Source organism: Saccostrea cucullata, unplaced genomic scaffold, assembly GCF_032062105.1.
Source record: "Saccostrea cucullata isolate Sc308-1 unplaced genomic scaffold, CSIRO_AGI_Scuc_v1 ctg591, whole genome shotgun sequence".
NCBI lineage: Eukaryota > Metazoa > Mollusca > Bivalvia > Ostreida > Ostreidae > Saccostrea > Saccostrea cuccullata.
Window position 1 is genome coordinate 137,363 of NW_026919792.1, and position 16,071 is coordinate 153,433.

Below are 16,071 nucleotides of genomic sequence, written 5' to 3' on the forward strand. Positions count from 1 at the left end.
TCATTTACTTCAATAAATGACATTTTTCACTTCAATGATGTTGTTTGTTTTTGCCTGCTTTAGCCAAAAAACAAGCTCAGTTGTCTGGCAGGAGAACTAAGGAACATAAATAAGATTTTGCACAAATTCTGCTTCATATGGATACAAAAATAATCTGCTAATGCTAAGTCAAATGCTGACTGAATTTTTCATACTGATTATAAGGCCATTATTTACACACTGAATTGTCGACGGAATTTTCCGAGTTTTTTTTTCCGAACTCGACTTCCGAACTTTGAGTTCGAATTATTTTCATTATCTCTGCATACACGTATTTTATGAAAAAAAAAACAATCAAGATTAAATCTATTTACCGGATCAAGTGTGCAGTCTGTGAAATTATATTTTTGTTTTGTTATATTCAGAAAAAAATAGTCCTTATTTTCTCTTTGTAGAAAAACAGTCAAAAAAGTTGTTGTTATACGGATGAAGCTAATCCAAAAAATATTGAAGGTCATTTTACAAGACCCAATCAGTTGAAAATTACGAATATAGACGAATATAGACGGGCAAATATTTTTCAATTTTCGATATATATTTAAAAGTACCACGATAAGAAAAAAAGAAATAGATTAGAATTTTGTTTGTTTGTAGTCGAATTGGGGCAATTTCAAAATAAAGACAATTATTTATTGTTTTACACATACTCATTTGCTAAAACTACACTAAATAATGGTTTTGATAATTTAAAAAAAAAAACTAAATGGTTAAATGTTTCATCACACTTAATCTATATCCATATAATGGTCTATTCGAACACGCAAGCAAAATTCCTGTCCTGAGCCTGCGTTTTTTACAATGAACAATTTTATCCCTTTTCATGCCTCGCACCTTAAAACTAATGATAAGTCCATGATGTGAGTAAAGCTCGCTACTAGTAACAAGCTACTATATTACTTTCTTATGCTGTGACTTAATGGATAAAATTCTTTTGTCTATCAGTTTGATAACTTGTCTTGCTTCAAACAAAGTGATTAGAGTATTGTTATTAAGGCCATTGAACCAAAACAATCTTTACATTGTGAACAACTTGTATTTAAAGATATACTTCAGATCCGATTTAATGACTTTGTCTTTCATCTTGATATATTGTATTAGGGCGTCAGACAGGTTTAAGATCGATTTTACGTGATGGGAAACTGAGTGGAAAGCTACAGTACATGCAGCAAGCTATATATCGTGCCAGCAAAACTCATCGAAATACGATACTTGAGTTTTAACAAAAATCCTACGAAGAAGACATGATTGTATTTCTAGATTAAAAAACATTGATGAGTTTATTACTTTTTATAATTTTTTTTGTCTTATTGTTGAAACTGGATAAGACAAGTGGTTTTATCTTGTCGAGTCTGTCCGTCTTTCTGTCTGTCAGTCAATCTGTTCTGTCTGAGTCTTTCTCCGTACGTTTCCTCCCAGATACTGATTTAGGTATATGCGTTTACCATGTTTTTTTTCTAAATGCATTACAGATCATGTTTCCACATCGTTGATTGCTTTTAGTCAGGCAAGCTTTTAGGACAGCTGTTACTTGTAAAGTTCAAGATCCTGTCTATGACGGTAAGAGTTTTGACATATAGGATTGATATTTCAGATTCTTATTTTTATTAAAAGACTGCAAGATATAAACAAAACATTAAGAAAATTTTCATTTCACAATCCTTCTCTTCCATTTTGCAAAAGATTACTTTAAAAAAACATTTCATCATCTTATAACAATGAGTTATTAACAAGATTTAATTTTCTTTTCTCAAAATATCAATTTTTTGCCATACTGTATCTTTGAAGTATTCATTATTTTTTAACTCAAGCTCAGAATCATGCAAAAATGCAATAAATTAATTCCAGACGCATGGAATAAAAGTTTTTGCAAGTTTAATATTTTGCAATTATGTAAATCGCAACATAAAAAGTAATCCTTGATTAGGAACGTACATGTTAGCAATTGATATCATCTTTAGGAGGATGTAAAGGTATCCTTTTATTTCTATCTCTCAGTTTAATTTATTATTCAATTTTTCACAAACTATATGATAAACGTGATGACTTTTCTTTCGTCAACTTTCCTTACTCATGCAGCAATATACCTTCATCACCTGCATACGGAGTATATATCTCAGTTGATTCGATACGCAAGATCATGCTCGACGTATGAACAATTTTTAAAACGGGGTAAATTATGAACAAGCAAGTTGATGAAACAAGAATATCAACAGTCTTGTTTAAAGTCATCATTTCGTAAGTTCAATGATCGAAACAATGACATTGTCAGCAAATACAATTAATCATTCAGTCAAATGCTGACTGACGTTTTTCAGACTAATTGTTAGTACATTATTCATACACTGAATTGACGATGAATTTTTCCGTTATTTCTCGACAAGGAGCACGCGGCTGGTGTGACAAGTCAGCGGGGGTTGCTCACTCCTTCACGGCACCTGATCCCACCTCTGATGTTTCGGAGGTCCGTGTTTGCTCTGCTCCTATTTTGTATTGTGTTATGGACTTTGAAATTGAATACTGTTCGTTATCTCCATATCTTTACTTTAAATTGTGCATGTGCTTTATTTTTGTTTTCTTATACACTGCGTCTGTTCAAATTAAAAGCTATAGTATTTTTTGTAGGAAAAATGAATTGTTTTGCGTGTATAACGTTTATTTTTTACATCTGTTTAATGTGGACCAATGCATGGTGGAATCGATATAAGGGTAATTATTTTCACAGTATCCTAAAGTAACATTTGTAATAAATTATCAATAACTTTATATAATCGTCAACTAGATGCTGTCATGAGACAGTAATACCCGCACTATGGTGTTTGCCTCTAAATACACACTCCTTAATATTGGACTTTCCAAGGAAGAAGTCAAAATAATTCTATAATTATCACCGTACATGTATTCGTCAAATTGAACATAAAATTTTCAGGTGACCATATGATCTATGAGCCTAACATATGTATTTTGAATACTTAATTCATTACCAGTCTGAAATAACAGAATTTAATTAATGATTGAAGTAAATTACTTAATTAGATTCAGATAAATATTTTGCCCAAAATTTGGAACTTTTTAAATTTACTTTCTCAACGACATAAAATATTATTTTAGTACAAAGCGTTTTTGATGAATTTATCAAAATGTGCAAACTGATTTTAGTACTCGGTCGGGAAAAAACCCCATTGAAAATACAACCCGATTAATTTGTCAATGCCTATCTCTCCCCCCCCCCCCCCCACACACACTCTCTCTCTCACTCTCACATTTTTTTAAAATAGACCTAGATGGCAATGTTACCGGTATGTTAAAACATAGTTTATTATGATAGTTTGAAATTTGTTCCTGTACTAAACAGTTTTACGTGTGAACATCTTATTTTCTACATTCACATTGGGTTTGCGTCACCCATTATCATATTTATAGATATCACCTCTCGGCACACCTCGGCCGATTCATACTGGCAACGGAATCAGCAAAGGTTTGTCGAATGAGATTATTTAGCACATGAATATTGACGATGCAGTGTGGTCAGTTAAAATCATTTGTGTTTTAATTGGATTATATGGATTATATTTCATGAATTCGTTGTCACGACCTATGACATTCGGTAAGTACAAGATTTAGTATAGACTGCATAAAAATAAATAAATGCAAATGGTTAGGTTGAAGTTCAAAAAGGGTCAAAGATCATCGCATGCCACAGTCGACAAATTTCACATTGTCAAGTTATCTCCCGTTGCGTACATTCAGCATATACAGGCGCAGATCCAGAATTTTTTTTTCAGAAAGGGGGGGGGGTGTCACACCTCAGTCAAAAAAATCAGCCCAAGATTTCCTGAGAAGCAAATAAAAAATAATAATAAAAACTATGATGGTGGAGTCCCTGTTTTCTAAGGGGGAGGATGTCCAAAGTCATTTTTATTCTCTACAGTACATAGTCTTATTTAAATAACTGCTAATTCCAGGGGGGGGGGGGTGTCTGATCTCCCTAGCCACTGACTCCCTGTACCTGAAATGACAATTGATCTTATGACTCCATAATAGTAGAAAATTTTTTCATTTGACTATATATACATATTTTGTTTCCTATGTTTATGTATGTTTGTCTGTCCATAGAAACTTTAACCTTGCCCATAAGTTTTAAGTGGATTGGGCTTTACACATGGCTTCAATATTTCATAGGTAAATTTCTTTTGGCAAAACCTTTTAATGGGTACCACCAATTTTGACCTCTTCATCTCTTGACCTTGGAGTTTGACCCACTTTTACAAGAAAAATACCTTAAACTTGGCCTAAGTTTTGAACAGGTGGTGCTAGGACTTTCATGCTCTAACATGTGTAATCATTGTGAACTTAGATCTACAACAGGTATAATTATTTTTTACCTAGACCTTAGAGTTGAACCCAATTTAACTTTAACCTTGGCAATAACTTTTGAACAGGTGAGGAAGTTCTAGGGATTTCTCACTTTTTTCACATGTGTATTCCTTGTGACAAGACTTTCCCTTTGATACCAACAATTTTGACCCTTTGACCTTGACCTTGGAGTTTGACTTACATTTGAGAAACTTCAACCTTTGCCAAAAGCTACCATAACAGTTGCTGTCACAACAAACAAACAAATTACTAAAAAAAACACAGTATACATGTACATATTTTATATTAAACAGATATACATCTGGTCATATCTCAAGTTCTCCCTTGAATGAGACATGGTGATATAAATTTTAAAAAATAATTATGATAAGAGTTGAAAAGGTTGTGCATATTAAAATATACTAAGCTCTGCGGATGAATTAGATATACCAGTTTAGCTTTATTTTGCTACCAAAAGCACCTTGATTAACTATTTATAAGCTTACTGTTTTCTGAAATGTACTGATTTCTGTTGTCCATATGTTTGTCTGCAAACTTTTCACATTAACTTCTTAAGAACCACTGGGCCAATTTCAACCAATTTACATTTAAATATGCAGGGGACTTTTTCCAACATAAATCTTCTTCTCAAGAACAGCAAAGACATTTATTGTCCCCCATTTTCACTACAGGTAGGGTACATTAAATCTCATTTGTTTGTCAATCTGCCCATCTGTCACAATAAATTTAACCTTGGTCATCATGGTCGTATATTTTGAATGAGAAGAGACAGGAATTTTTTATTAAACATGTGTATTAGTATTAAATTGGACAATACCATTCTAAATACACTATGATTTTTATTACCCATGACCTTGAAGTTTGACCTAATTTCATAAACAAATTAATTGCTTTAAATTGATCATTTTGAAAGATAAATGAAAGGGCATTCATATTACCTGTGATAAGACCTTTCCAAATGTATCATGACTTTTTGACTCTGTGACCTTGACCTTGAAGTTTAACTTAGTTTTCATTAATGTTGTATTTCCTTTTCATTGAGAAGAGATTCGACTTTCACATTTCAAGTGAACATTACCCTTAGCAAGATGTTTCCCAACATGCTATGATTTTTTACCCCTTGACCTTGATGTTTTAACAAAATTTCAAAAGAGTGAACTCTCCCAAAAGAGGATAAGACCACTGTTTAAGGGAAGACTGGGCTTTTTCCATAAAAAACGTCATTTTTCGACCCTCATTTGACCCCCCGGGGCAAAATCAAAATTCCGAAACCTAACTGCACATCTACATGACCCCACCAACCATCTCCCAAAAGATGATTAGGCTGCTGAATAAAATGTAAGAGGAGTTCAGGGAAAATGGGGCTTTTAGCATAAAAAACGTCATTTTTCGACCCCCATTTGAACCCCTGGGGCAAAATCAAAATTCAGAAACCTTACTACACATCTGCATGACCCCACCAATCATCTCCCAAAAGATGATTAGGCTGCTGAGTAAAATGTAAGAGGAGTTCAGGGAAAATGGGGCTTTTTGCATTAAAAAAAGTCATTTTTCGACACCCATTTGACCCCCCATGGCAAAATCAAAATTCCGAAACCTTACTGCACATCTACATGACACCACCAACCATCTCCCAAAAGATGATTAGGCTCCTGAGTAAAATGTAAGAGGAGTTCAGGGAAGACGGAGCTTTTTGCTTAAAAAACGTCATTTTTCGACCCCCATTTGATCCCCTGGGGCAAAATCAAAATTCCGAAACCTTACTGCACATCTACATGACCCCACCAACCATCTCCCAAAAGCTGGTTAGGCTGCTGAGTAAAATGTAGAAGGAGTTCAGGGAAGACGGGGCTTTTTGCATAAAAAAAACGTCATTTTTCGACTCCCATTTGACCCCCCGGGGCAAAATCAAAATTCTAAAACCTTACTGCACATCTACATGACCCCATCAACCATCTCCCAAAAGATGATTAGGCTCCTGAGTAAAATGTAAGAGGAGTTCAGGGAAGACGGAGCTATTTGCATAAAAAACATCATTTTTCGACCCCCATTTGACCCCCCGGGGCAAAATCAAAATTCCAAAACCTTACTGCACATCTACATGACCCCACCAACCATCTTCCAAAAAGATGATTAGGCTGCTGAATAAAATGTAAGAGGTGTTCAGGGAAGATGGAGCTTTTTGCTTAAAAAACGTCATTTTTCGACCCCCATTTGATCCCCTGGGGCAAAATCAAAATTCCGAAAGATTACTGCACATCTACATGACCCCACCAACCATCTCCCAAAAGCTGGTTAGGCTGCTGAGTAAAATGTAGAAGGAGTTCAGGGAAGACGGGGCTTTTTGCATAAAAAACGTCATTTTTCGACCCCCATTTGACCCCCCGGGGCAAAATCAAAATTCCAAAACCTTACTGCACATCTACATGACCCCACCAACCATCTCCCAAAAGATGATTAAGCTACTGTGTAAAATGTAGGACGAGTTCAGGGAAGAAAAGTGTGACAGACGGACGGACGGACGGACATGAGTAACAACAATATACCCGAACTTTCTTTAGAAAGTGCGGGTATAATAAGAGAGTAAGAATACGTGACATGAATTATTAGACATGAACTATTAGACATGAATAATTAGACATGAATTATTGGACATGAACTACCGTAAATCTGGAAATTTTTACTGTAGATAATTTTTTAGCAAATTTGTGCGTGTATTACATTCGCAGAAATATTTTCCTTAGAAATAAATCAACATTTAAACAAAAAATTGGCTGAAAACTTTTCTATTTTAAAGTCAGTGAACAGGTGTTCGTAAACACTGGTCATTTTAAGAAACCTGTTTACACTACAAGCTAATTACCCGTGCATGTAAATTGCAAATATATGGTAAATATATTACATTCAATATCGTCCGATTGTTTGACAGGCACTGAGGCAGTATGTTTCTATTTAATTATATTGCCAAGAAAGAAAATCAGTTATTTTAAATAAGCATGTAATAAATGAACGTACACGGTCCATAACAGAAACTCAGTGCATTAAGTGGAGAGTTCCAAATGTAAACATGGCGTGTAAATTTTAGATAAGAATAAACGTTGAGAAAATTGGGCTTAGTTTTCATTTAGATAATATATTAGGTTGAAACACATGCACAACCTCAAAAAGGATTGTTATAATTAATAATTTGGACGTTTTTTTTTTCAGTGCATATCCTTTTATATTCTTCAAAATTGTTTCCGAGCGATTCTGCAATTCTTTGCCACGTTGCGACTGTAAATAGACATATATTGGTGGTATTCTAACAGTGCAAACTGAAACAGAAACTGATTTGAAAATCTTAATTGCTTTTTATTTTAAGTGCCAATGACAATTCGCAAAATTTTGAAACGTAAAAATTAATCGACAGCTTTTTGACCTAAATTCGCAAAAAGAAATCGACATAAAAATTTCCAGATTTATGGTAGAAGACATGAATTATTAGACAGATCTAGTGCGATTCTGGAAAACTTGAATTTCAATACAAATTTTTATCACACAAAAACAATTAATTGGCATATTTTTTATTAAAACATGTATATTTTTTGAGGAATGAGACATAATAAAAACAGGTGTTGTGTGATTTTCAATGCTCTGATGACTGAACGACGATTTTTTTATTTTAGTTTGCAAACTTTGGGCAACTTTTTCACCCTAAATATTGAACTTTAATTATTTTCCCGATTATGACAAGGAGCACATGATTAATATGACTAATCAATAGAAGATACTTACTCCCATGGCACCTGATCTATAATCTCTGTCTTCAAAAGTCCGTGTTTGCTCTGCTCCTGATTTTTAAATTTGACTTTTGAGAATGAAATCTGTTTATTGTATTCACATTTCATGTAGTTTGATTTAGCTCTTTACATAAAAAAATCTTCATTTTTGAATTGGTTCAGGAAAATTAAAAACAAAAAAAGTAATTTTGAACTTTTATCGAGTTTATATTATACCTTTGTTGTTATATGTACAAAAGTTAGTCCGCAAACATAAATATATATTTGAACCAATAAAATTACGTTTGCGCATTCTTACAATAGTTTTTCTCCACAGGTTTCTGTTCACTGCCTGAAACTTGCTTTCTCCCAAGGGATTGTAGCGACATTCATAAGATGTTGCCATACAAACCTAGTGGGATTTACCGGATTTATCCAATAGGAGGTCAAGGTTACAAAGTTTTTTTGTGACATGACGTTGGATGGGGGCGGATGGACGGTATGTTCTTACATTTAAAAAAAATGATTTAAGTTTTTTTTTTAAATAAATATATTGAATTAAAAAATGTTTCAAATCTTGTGTTATAATCCTTAAAACCTTTGTGGTTACAAAGACAGGGAACAAAATTACGCAAGACATAATCTGATAAGGTAATAAAAATGCAACAAAATATTATATAATGTAATTAAATAAAAATTATTTTTTTCTCTGCTGAGATATGAGTCCCTTGGAACATAAACAATTAAAATATCGCAAAGCGCCTTCATTTATTTATTTAATTACTGATTTTGAAACAGAACTTTTTTTCCAGTTCTATGAAACAAATGTCATTCTTATTGAAACAAAGTCATGATAAGGTTATGCAATTTTTCCTTTTTCCACGTGGCACTGTAGATAAATCATTTGCTATAGAGTCTTGATGTAAGGAGGCGATCGAATCGAAGTGATATATGATTGAAAAATTCTCTAAAGTGGCTTTAAATAACAACCGAACAAACGCATTTCCAAAGATGTGCAGCTTTTGTTTCAAGATCTTTGTTGACCAGTTATGATCATATATAGTGTCCGGCTTACCTTTATGAAAAAAGGCCATTTTGAGTCTTCGTGGTTTTATAGACATTCAAGGAACATAAAACAAAATCATTCATAATAAATAAGGCATCAAATATTACAGGAATTGTCGTACGTAGAGCATGTTTTTGCATATCGAATCAACTGAGAGATATCCCGGTATGCAGGTGATAAGGGTATATTTCTACATAAGTAAAGGAATTTTGACAATGGAAAAGTTGAAGTCATGGCGTTTATCATAAAGTTTTATTGTTAGGGTACCATTAGTGTCTTTTTTTAGTAAAATATTAAAATATGAAACATATTTGTATTTGTGTGGTATTTTTAATTCAAGCGCGCACTTGCATATATCGAGTCGATATAGGAATGGAATAGCTATTTTTAATTTACAATCTGTTGTCAATATATCTACATATCTATCTGTTGAGGTTAAGGTAACAGCATCTAACACTGTTACATGAAAAGCTATACAAACATGAATTTTGTTTTGGTGTTCTGGACACTAGAGTTCGGCCTAGGCAAACTAACATCCCAACCCTGAGGGTAATCTCCTAAAATATGCCGTCTTTCATCACATATTTTAACCTTGCTAGATAAGCATATAAATGTGCAATGGCGTGAGGTCACATTGCTATCTATATTCATCTTTAGATGCAATGGCGTAAAGTCACCTTGCTAGATAATCATATAAAGGTGCAATGGCGTGAATTCACCCTGCTAGATATTCATCTTTAAATGCAATGGCGTGAAGTCACCTTGCTAGATAAGCATATAAAGATGCTATGGCATAAAATCACCTTACTAGATAATCATATAAAGGTGCAATGGCATGAAGTCATCATATAAAGGTGCAATGGCGTGTAGCCACCTTGCTAGATAAGCATATAAAGGTGCAATAGCGTGAAGTCGCCTTGCTAGATAAACTTATAAAGGTGCGATGGCGTGAAGTAACCTTGCTAGATATTCCTATTTGGATGCAATGGCGTGATTGATTGATTGATTGTATATTGTTTAACGTCCCTCTCGAGAATTTTGTTATATGGAGACGTCAACGTATGCCGGTGAACTGCTTCAAATTTTGACCTTTATTCGGCACTCAGGGCCATTGAGCAGCGAGAGATCTTTAAAGTGCCAACGACTGCCGCTGACACGGGGTCTCGGTTTTTAAGGTCTCATCCGAAGGACCCGCAACTTTCACTTTAAAGTGCCGAGCGCATGGCGAAGGAACAGTTGCTACCCACTTTTACGACTAGGTCAGTCGCGGCCGAGATACGAACTCACGACCTCCCGATCACGGAGTGAGCGCTCTACCAACTGAGATACCGTGAACGGTGCAATGGCGTGAAGTCACCTGAGAAGAAATCAATCTTAAAAAATCAAAGACTGAATCATTTAATATGAGGAAGATAAGAGGTACAGTTTACTGGGCCTTTATGCAGCACCCTTTCTGGATTAACATTACAGGGTATATGAAATGTTTTTTTCTAAAGTTTCCTTATGTTACTTTGTACGATTATTTTTTTAGGTCTTTCCACCTTCCTTTATATCAAGGTCAAAGGTCAAGGTCATTCGAAATAATTTTTTTTAGCTTTTTCCACAACAAAATTTTGTTTTTTAACATATATAACATATCTTTGCATTATAGATAAGTACTGTTAAATCTGCTAGGTACATTTTATTCATATCCCCTATGATTGACCCGTTTGAAAGTTGCCCGTCGTTTGAAAAACATTGTTATTGCTACTCCTCTGAAACCGTTAAATGTAAAGACACAAAACATTCACTAACATCTGAAGGGTATTTAGAAACAGCTTTAATTTATTCGGTGCAAAAGATCTGATGACCCATTGTATAAGTTATTGCCCTTTAAAGTCTTTGCGCTTACTACAAAACCTTATTACTTTAAAACTATAAGTCGTAGAAGCATGGGGTCAATTGCATAATGACTCATGAGCTTTGACATTTAATATTTGTCAAGGTCAAAGTAGTTTGAAAATTATTAAAGTTTTTTTTTCAAACCATTTTTGGACTCTTTTTTGTATTGAATTAACTTTAGAGAGTAAAAAAAACAAAAATTTAGAAAGAGCTAGGTTCACTTTATGCATAAATTGGCCTTGCTTTTATATCAATTAATAAACTATCACCCTTTTTCCCATTTCATATATCAAAAAAAAGTAGAGACTGGGTGCTTTCATTTCCTAAAAAAAAAAAAAATTCTTTTCTAGAATCTGAGTATTGGGAAACAGGCTTTGAGAAAATGCAGTGATCTTGAATATTGAAGGAATTATTCATATTTGACTACCTTCAGCAAAGAATTAAAATGTTAGCACAGCCCACGATCCAAAATTTTAAACATATTTTTTTCAATCTTCATAAAAAGAGATTTTTCATTATTTAATTGCATATTTTGGATTAGAGGTTGTACTGTATATGAAATATTGAATAAATACTTCAACTTAAGGCCTTTTCCAAAAGAATTAACAGGAAATGGGGAAAACAACGCATTTTATGACGTGATAATACTCTGACTAATGGGAAAATTACTTCATGTTCAATAGATACATGGTCACCAACAGTCAGAGTGATAAATATTGCATTTTCCACCTAAACTGAGCAGATTTTATTTTTCAGAAATTCTCAGGGCCAAAAAAGGCCCTTAGTGGATCTTGCTCTTTAAAGAAGGTGGAAAAACCTCTTACTGTTCGAGAACAATTAGTTTACTAGTTTTTTTTCTGTAGTTAAGGTTTATGATGACTTTACCTAATGAATCACCAACTCTCCTTACTTATGAAGCAATATACCATCATGACCTGCATAAGGGGTTTATATCTCCCAGTTAATTCGATACGCAAGAGATTGCTCTACGTATTAACAATTTTGGAAACGAGCTAAATTACTGACAACAAATTAAAGAAACAATAATACCAACAATCTTGTTTAAAGTTATTTTTTCGTACTTTTTTGTCGATACAATGACCTCGTCCGCAAACACATTCTATAATTAATTCGAATGATGACTGACGTTCTTCATTCTAATTTTTGGTCACTACTTACAAACTGAATTGTCGACGGATTTTTAAAGTTATTTTCCGACCAGGACAATGGAGCAAACGGCGGGTGTGATCAATCGACATGAGATGTTTCCTCCTCCATGGCACCTGATCCAACCTCTGATGTTTTGGAGTGCCGTGTTTGCTTCGCTTCTATTAATGTTTAATGGTGTTTTGAGCTCGAATACTGTTTGTTATCTCCACATACATCATTTTAACTTAAACTAGATGTCACATCAAATTTTAGAAATAAAATGAAGCTTGAATCAATATTACATAGTGCATTACATTCAGGTTTTTCAACGGAGAATAGACGGGTACGTGAATTTCTACCGCACGTGGTTGGAGTATAAAAGAGGTTTTGGAAATGTTTGGAGAGAGCACTGGCTAGGATGGATGTCACTGAGATATTTTAAGTGAGATTTTAAATTGACCGTGAAAAAAAAATTAATTGTGTTGTTTGCTGTTACTTTTTAATGGTTTGAAGGAAACGAAGCATTGCATGAAATAACAAGCCATGGATACTATGAGTTGAGGATAAACCTAGAAGACTTCAATGGTAACAAAAGATTCGCAAAGTACAGCCACGTTCAGATAAGTAGCGAAGCTAACGGATATCGACTGACGGTCTCTGGATACACAGGAACTGCAGGTTGGGTCAGGAATTTCTGGAATTATAATAAATTATTATTCGATAAATTTTCTTACCTAGTATATTGCGTAAGAAGCATTCTTATCTTTTTTTGTCCATTATGAAACTAGGTTTTGGATAAAGTCATGTGCACTGTATTTTATTTTAGCTACACTGTATTTTATATTAAATGAATTGCATACATGCCAATGTACATGTATCTGAAGCCAAGTTCCTTGTATCTATATTTATAGTATTGATGTTTTTCGTAAAGAGAATTTTTTTTAGGAGATTCCTTGGCGTATTCGCAAGGGGCCAGGTTTTCAACGTATGACCGTGACCAAGACTATCACAGTGTCAACTGTGCTAAATTAAACAAGGGAGCTTGGTGGTATAAGGGCTGTTCTGATAGTCTTCTGAACAGTGTTTATTACAGAAATCCAACAGGTCATGCTCCCTGGAAGGGTATAATATGGTATCACTGGAAAGGAGAAAAATACTCTCTCAAGTCAACAACCATGATGATAAGAAAGCACCAACAAACGAAATAAAAAAGAAGTTTGATTTTGTACATTGTTTCATGTTTGGTCAGCTTTAGTAAGAGACGAAAATTTTAACAAACACCATTTTTACGAAGATCTATATGTTCCCCTCAAACGAGGTTTGACTTTAACTTTGACGTGACTATTACAGATATACCTACTGATGCTTTATTCTTCTTCTAAAATAACTTTGGAGGATATAAAACACTAAAATTTTGTCATTTGCATTGTTGAATGGACTTTTGAGCTTGAATACTGTTCGTTATCTCCATACATTTTTATTGATACATGTTTCTTTACAATGTCTAGTGGAAAAAAATGTTGAAGTTTTTTCTATGTATGTCTGAGTGTTCTATGACTTTAATTAAAGATTATATCAGATTCCTTATAAATCAAACAAACAATATGGGTGTTATTTTGCTTGTTTAAAATGGCGCTTCTTTCCGCGGTGATCAGTTTGCTGGAGTAACCAAAGGGCTGCTCCACAATAAAGAATCAATACAACAAATGTGATGACCCAAATCGGGCGGATCATGCACTGGGTAGGTCACAAGTGCATGAACATCACCAATGCAAAAACAAATTAAATTCAATCAATAAATTATTAATCAATCAGTCAATAAATGAATTCAAATATCAATCAAGTCAATTACTTGTCAATCAATCAATCATTATTCATTCAATTTATCAATTGAATATCAATCATGTCAATAAACAATGTAATTAGCGTAAGAATATGTGTTGCACTCATCCAGTTGCGTTGAGGTGCGACGGAATACGATATGATATGAAGTCGGTCACGTGATCAAATATAGTACATTTGATCATGTACTGACTTCATGTCATTCCCAAGGAAATTCTTAAAAAATATTTTATTTCTTATAATTTCATTTTTTATTCCTCTGACAAGGAAAAATTGGCACTATTTAGACTCTGTTGGGGAATTGCAAAAGTCAAAGTGCTAACCATGAAAATGCTTTCTCAAGGTTAACGTATTTGTGAGTGAGCAGCTAGACAGAAGGACATACAGGACAAAACTAAATTACCTCTGAATTTTTTTTCTACGGGGGTCAACAGGTCACACCCTTTGTCATAAATGGGCAAAGGAGACAAGAGGCTTAAAACGTTAAGCCCTTTGCTTTCTTCACAAACGTGTATTCCTACGATTTTTTTTCTGTTGCCTTAGCTCATACACAGGGTTAGTGATTAAGGGTAAAAGTAGAAGACGCTTGCACATAATCATTTCTCAAATAAAATAAGTTTGCTGACTACGGGGCGCAATTGATTCCCATGATAATTCCGATATATTGTTGGAAGTTCTTGTCTCCGAAAATGACATGAATACAATGTAACGTCAATCATAAACTCAACAATCTCTAAATGTCAACTTCAGAGAACTTGCAATCATTCTTTGTATAAAACTAATGCTATAAATGACCAGTCATAAAGTAAGTAAATGAACGAGGTCCATTATTATATGCTGCCAGTGATGAAAAAGCCTGTACTTTAATTCATTGTAGGGAATGGTTGTATATAAAGTGTTGAAGGTGTTAATGGCATGGCTTTGGCATTTTGCTTTTATTAATTTCATTTTTTTAAAAAACAGTTTTGTTTTTAAATTTCAAAGTAGATATATCAACATCTGATCCTTATTTCAACCATTTCTATAATATATAGTTGTACAGTACTCCTGAGGTTTCTACTTCATTGCTGTTTTTGGAACCCGCTATGTATTTTTGTTTGTAAGGGATTTTATGAGCGCAGTTTGGTGTGATAATTGATTTTTTTTTAATATTGGGGATATTAAAACGATTCAAATTATCAAGTGCTAAAGTACATGTACAGTGAAGGTAAGCTGATAACAAGATTTTTAGGCCAATGACGACAAGGCACAACACCGTTCAGATTTGTTATGAAGAAATCAACTAAATAAATGACTAAAATAAGTACACGTATATATAGGGATAAGTTTATTCCACATCAAATCTAATTTTTGTATTAAAACTATTGAATTATCACATGACTTACATGTAATTGCAAAAAAAAAACAACGCTGTATTTTATTAAGTTTGGTCAATAATTTAACAGTCGTGTTACATAGGCATTGAATAAATACCACATGGAGGTTATAAACTAATTCAATATTGCAAGGTTATAAACTATATATGAGCAACAAATACAAACATAAGAGTAAAGTCATCTTCATATCTTGTATTTGTTTTAAATTGTGATTGCTTTTGGAAGATATTGTATATTTTCTTATAAATTCAAGTTTACAGGCGTAAGTTGAAATATGTTTGACATTTACAAAGTATTTTGCATGTACCTCATCAAATAATTCTATCGAATTAAAAAAAAGCAGCGGCCCATTTCAAGTGAAATATATGGAGATAAGGAACAGTATTAAAATTCGAAAATTTATTGAAAAATCCAAAATAGTAGCAGAGGAAAAATGGACCTCCAAAACATCGGAGGTTGGATCAGGAGCCATGGAGAAGTGAGCATCCCCTGTCTACCTGTCAAACCCGCCGTATGCTCTTAAACGTAAAAAGAGACTGCTGATATTCTTGTTTCAGCAACATGTACGTATGTCAATAATTTACCA

General features: G+C 33.7%; 1 pseudogene; it reads left to right on the top strand.

The window, feature by feature from the left end:
* Nucleotides 1-1,555: 1,555 nt before the first annotated feature.
* LOC134238137 (microfibril-associated glycoprotein 4-like) lies at nt 1,556-13,668 on the top strand (annotated as a pseudogene).
* The last annotated feature ends 2,403 nt before the right edge of the window (nt 13,669-16,071 follow it).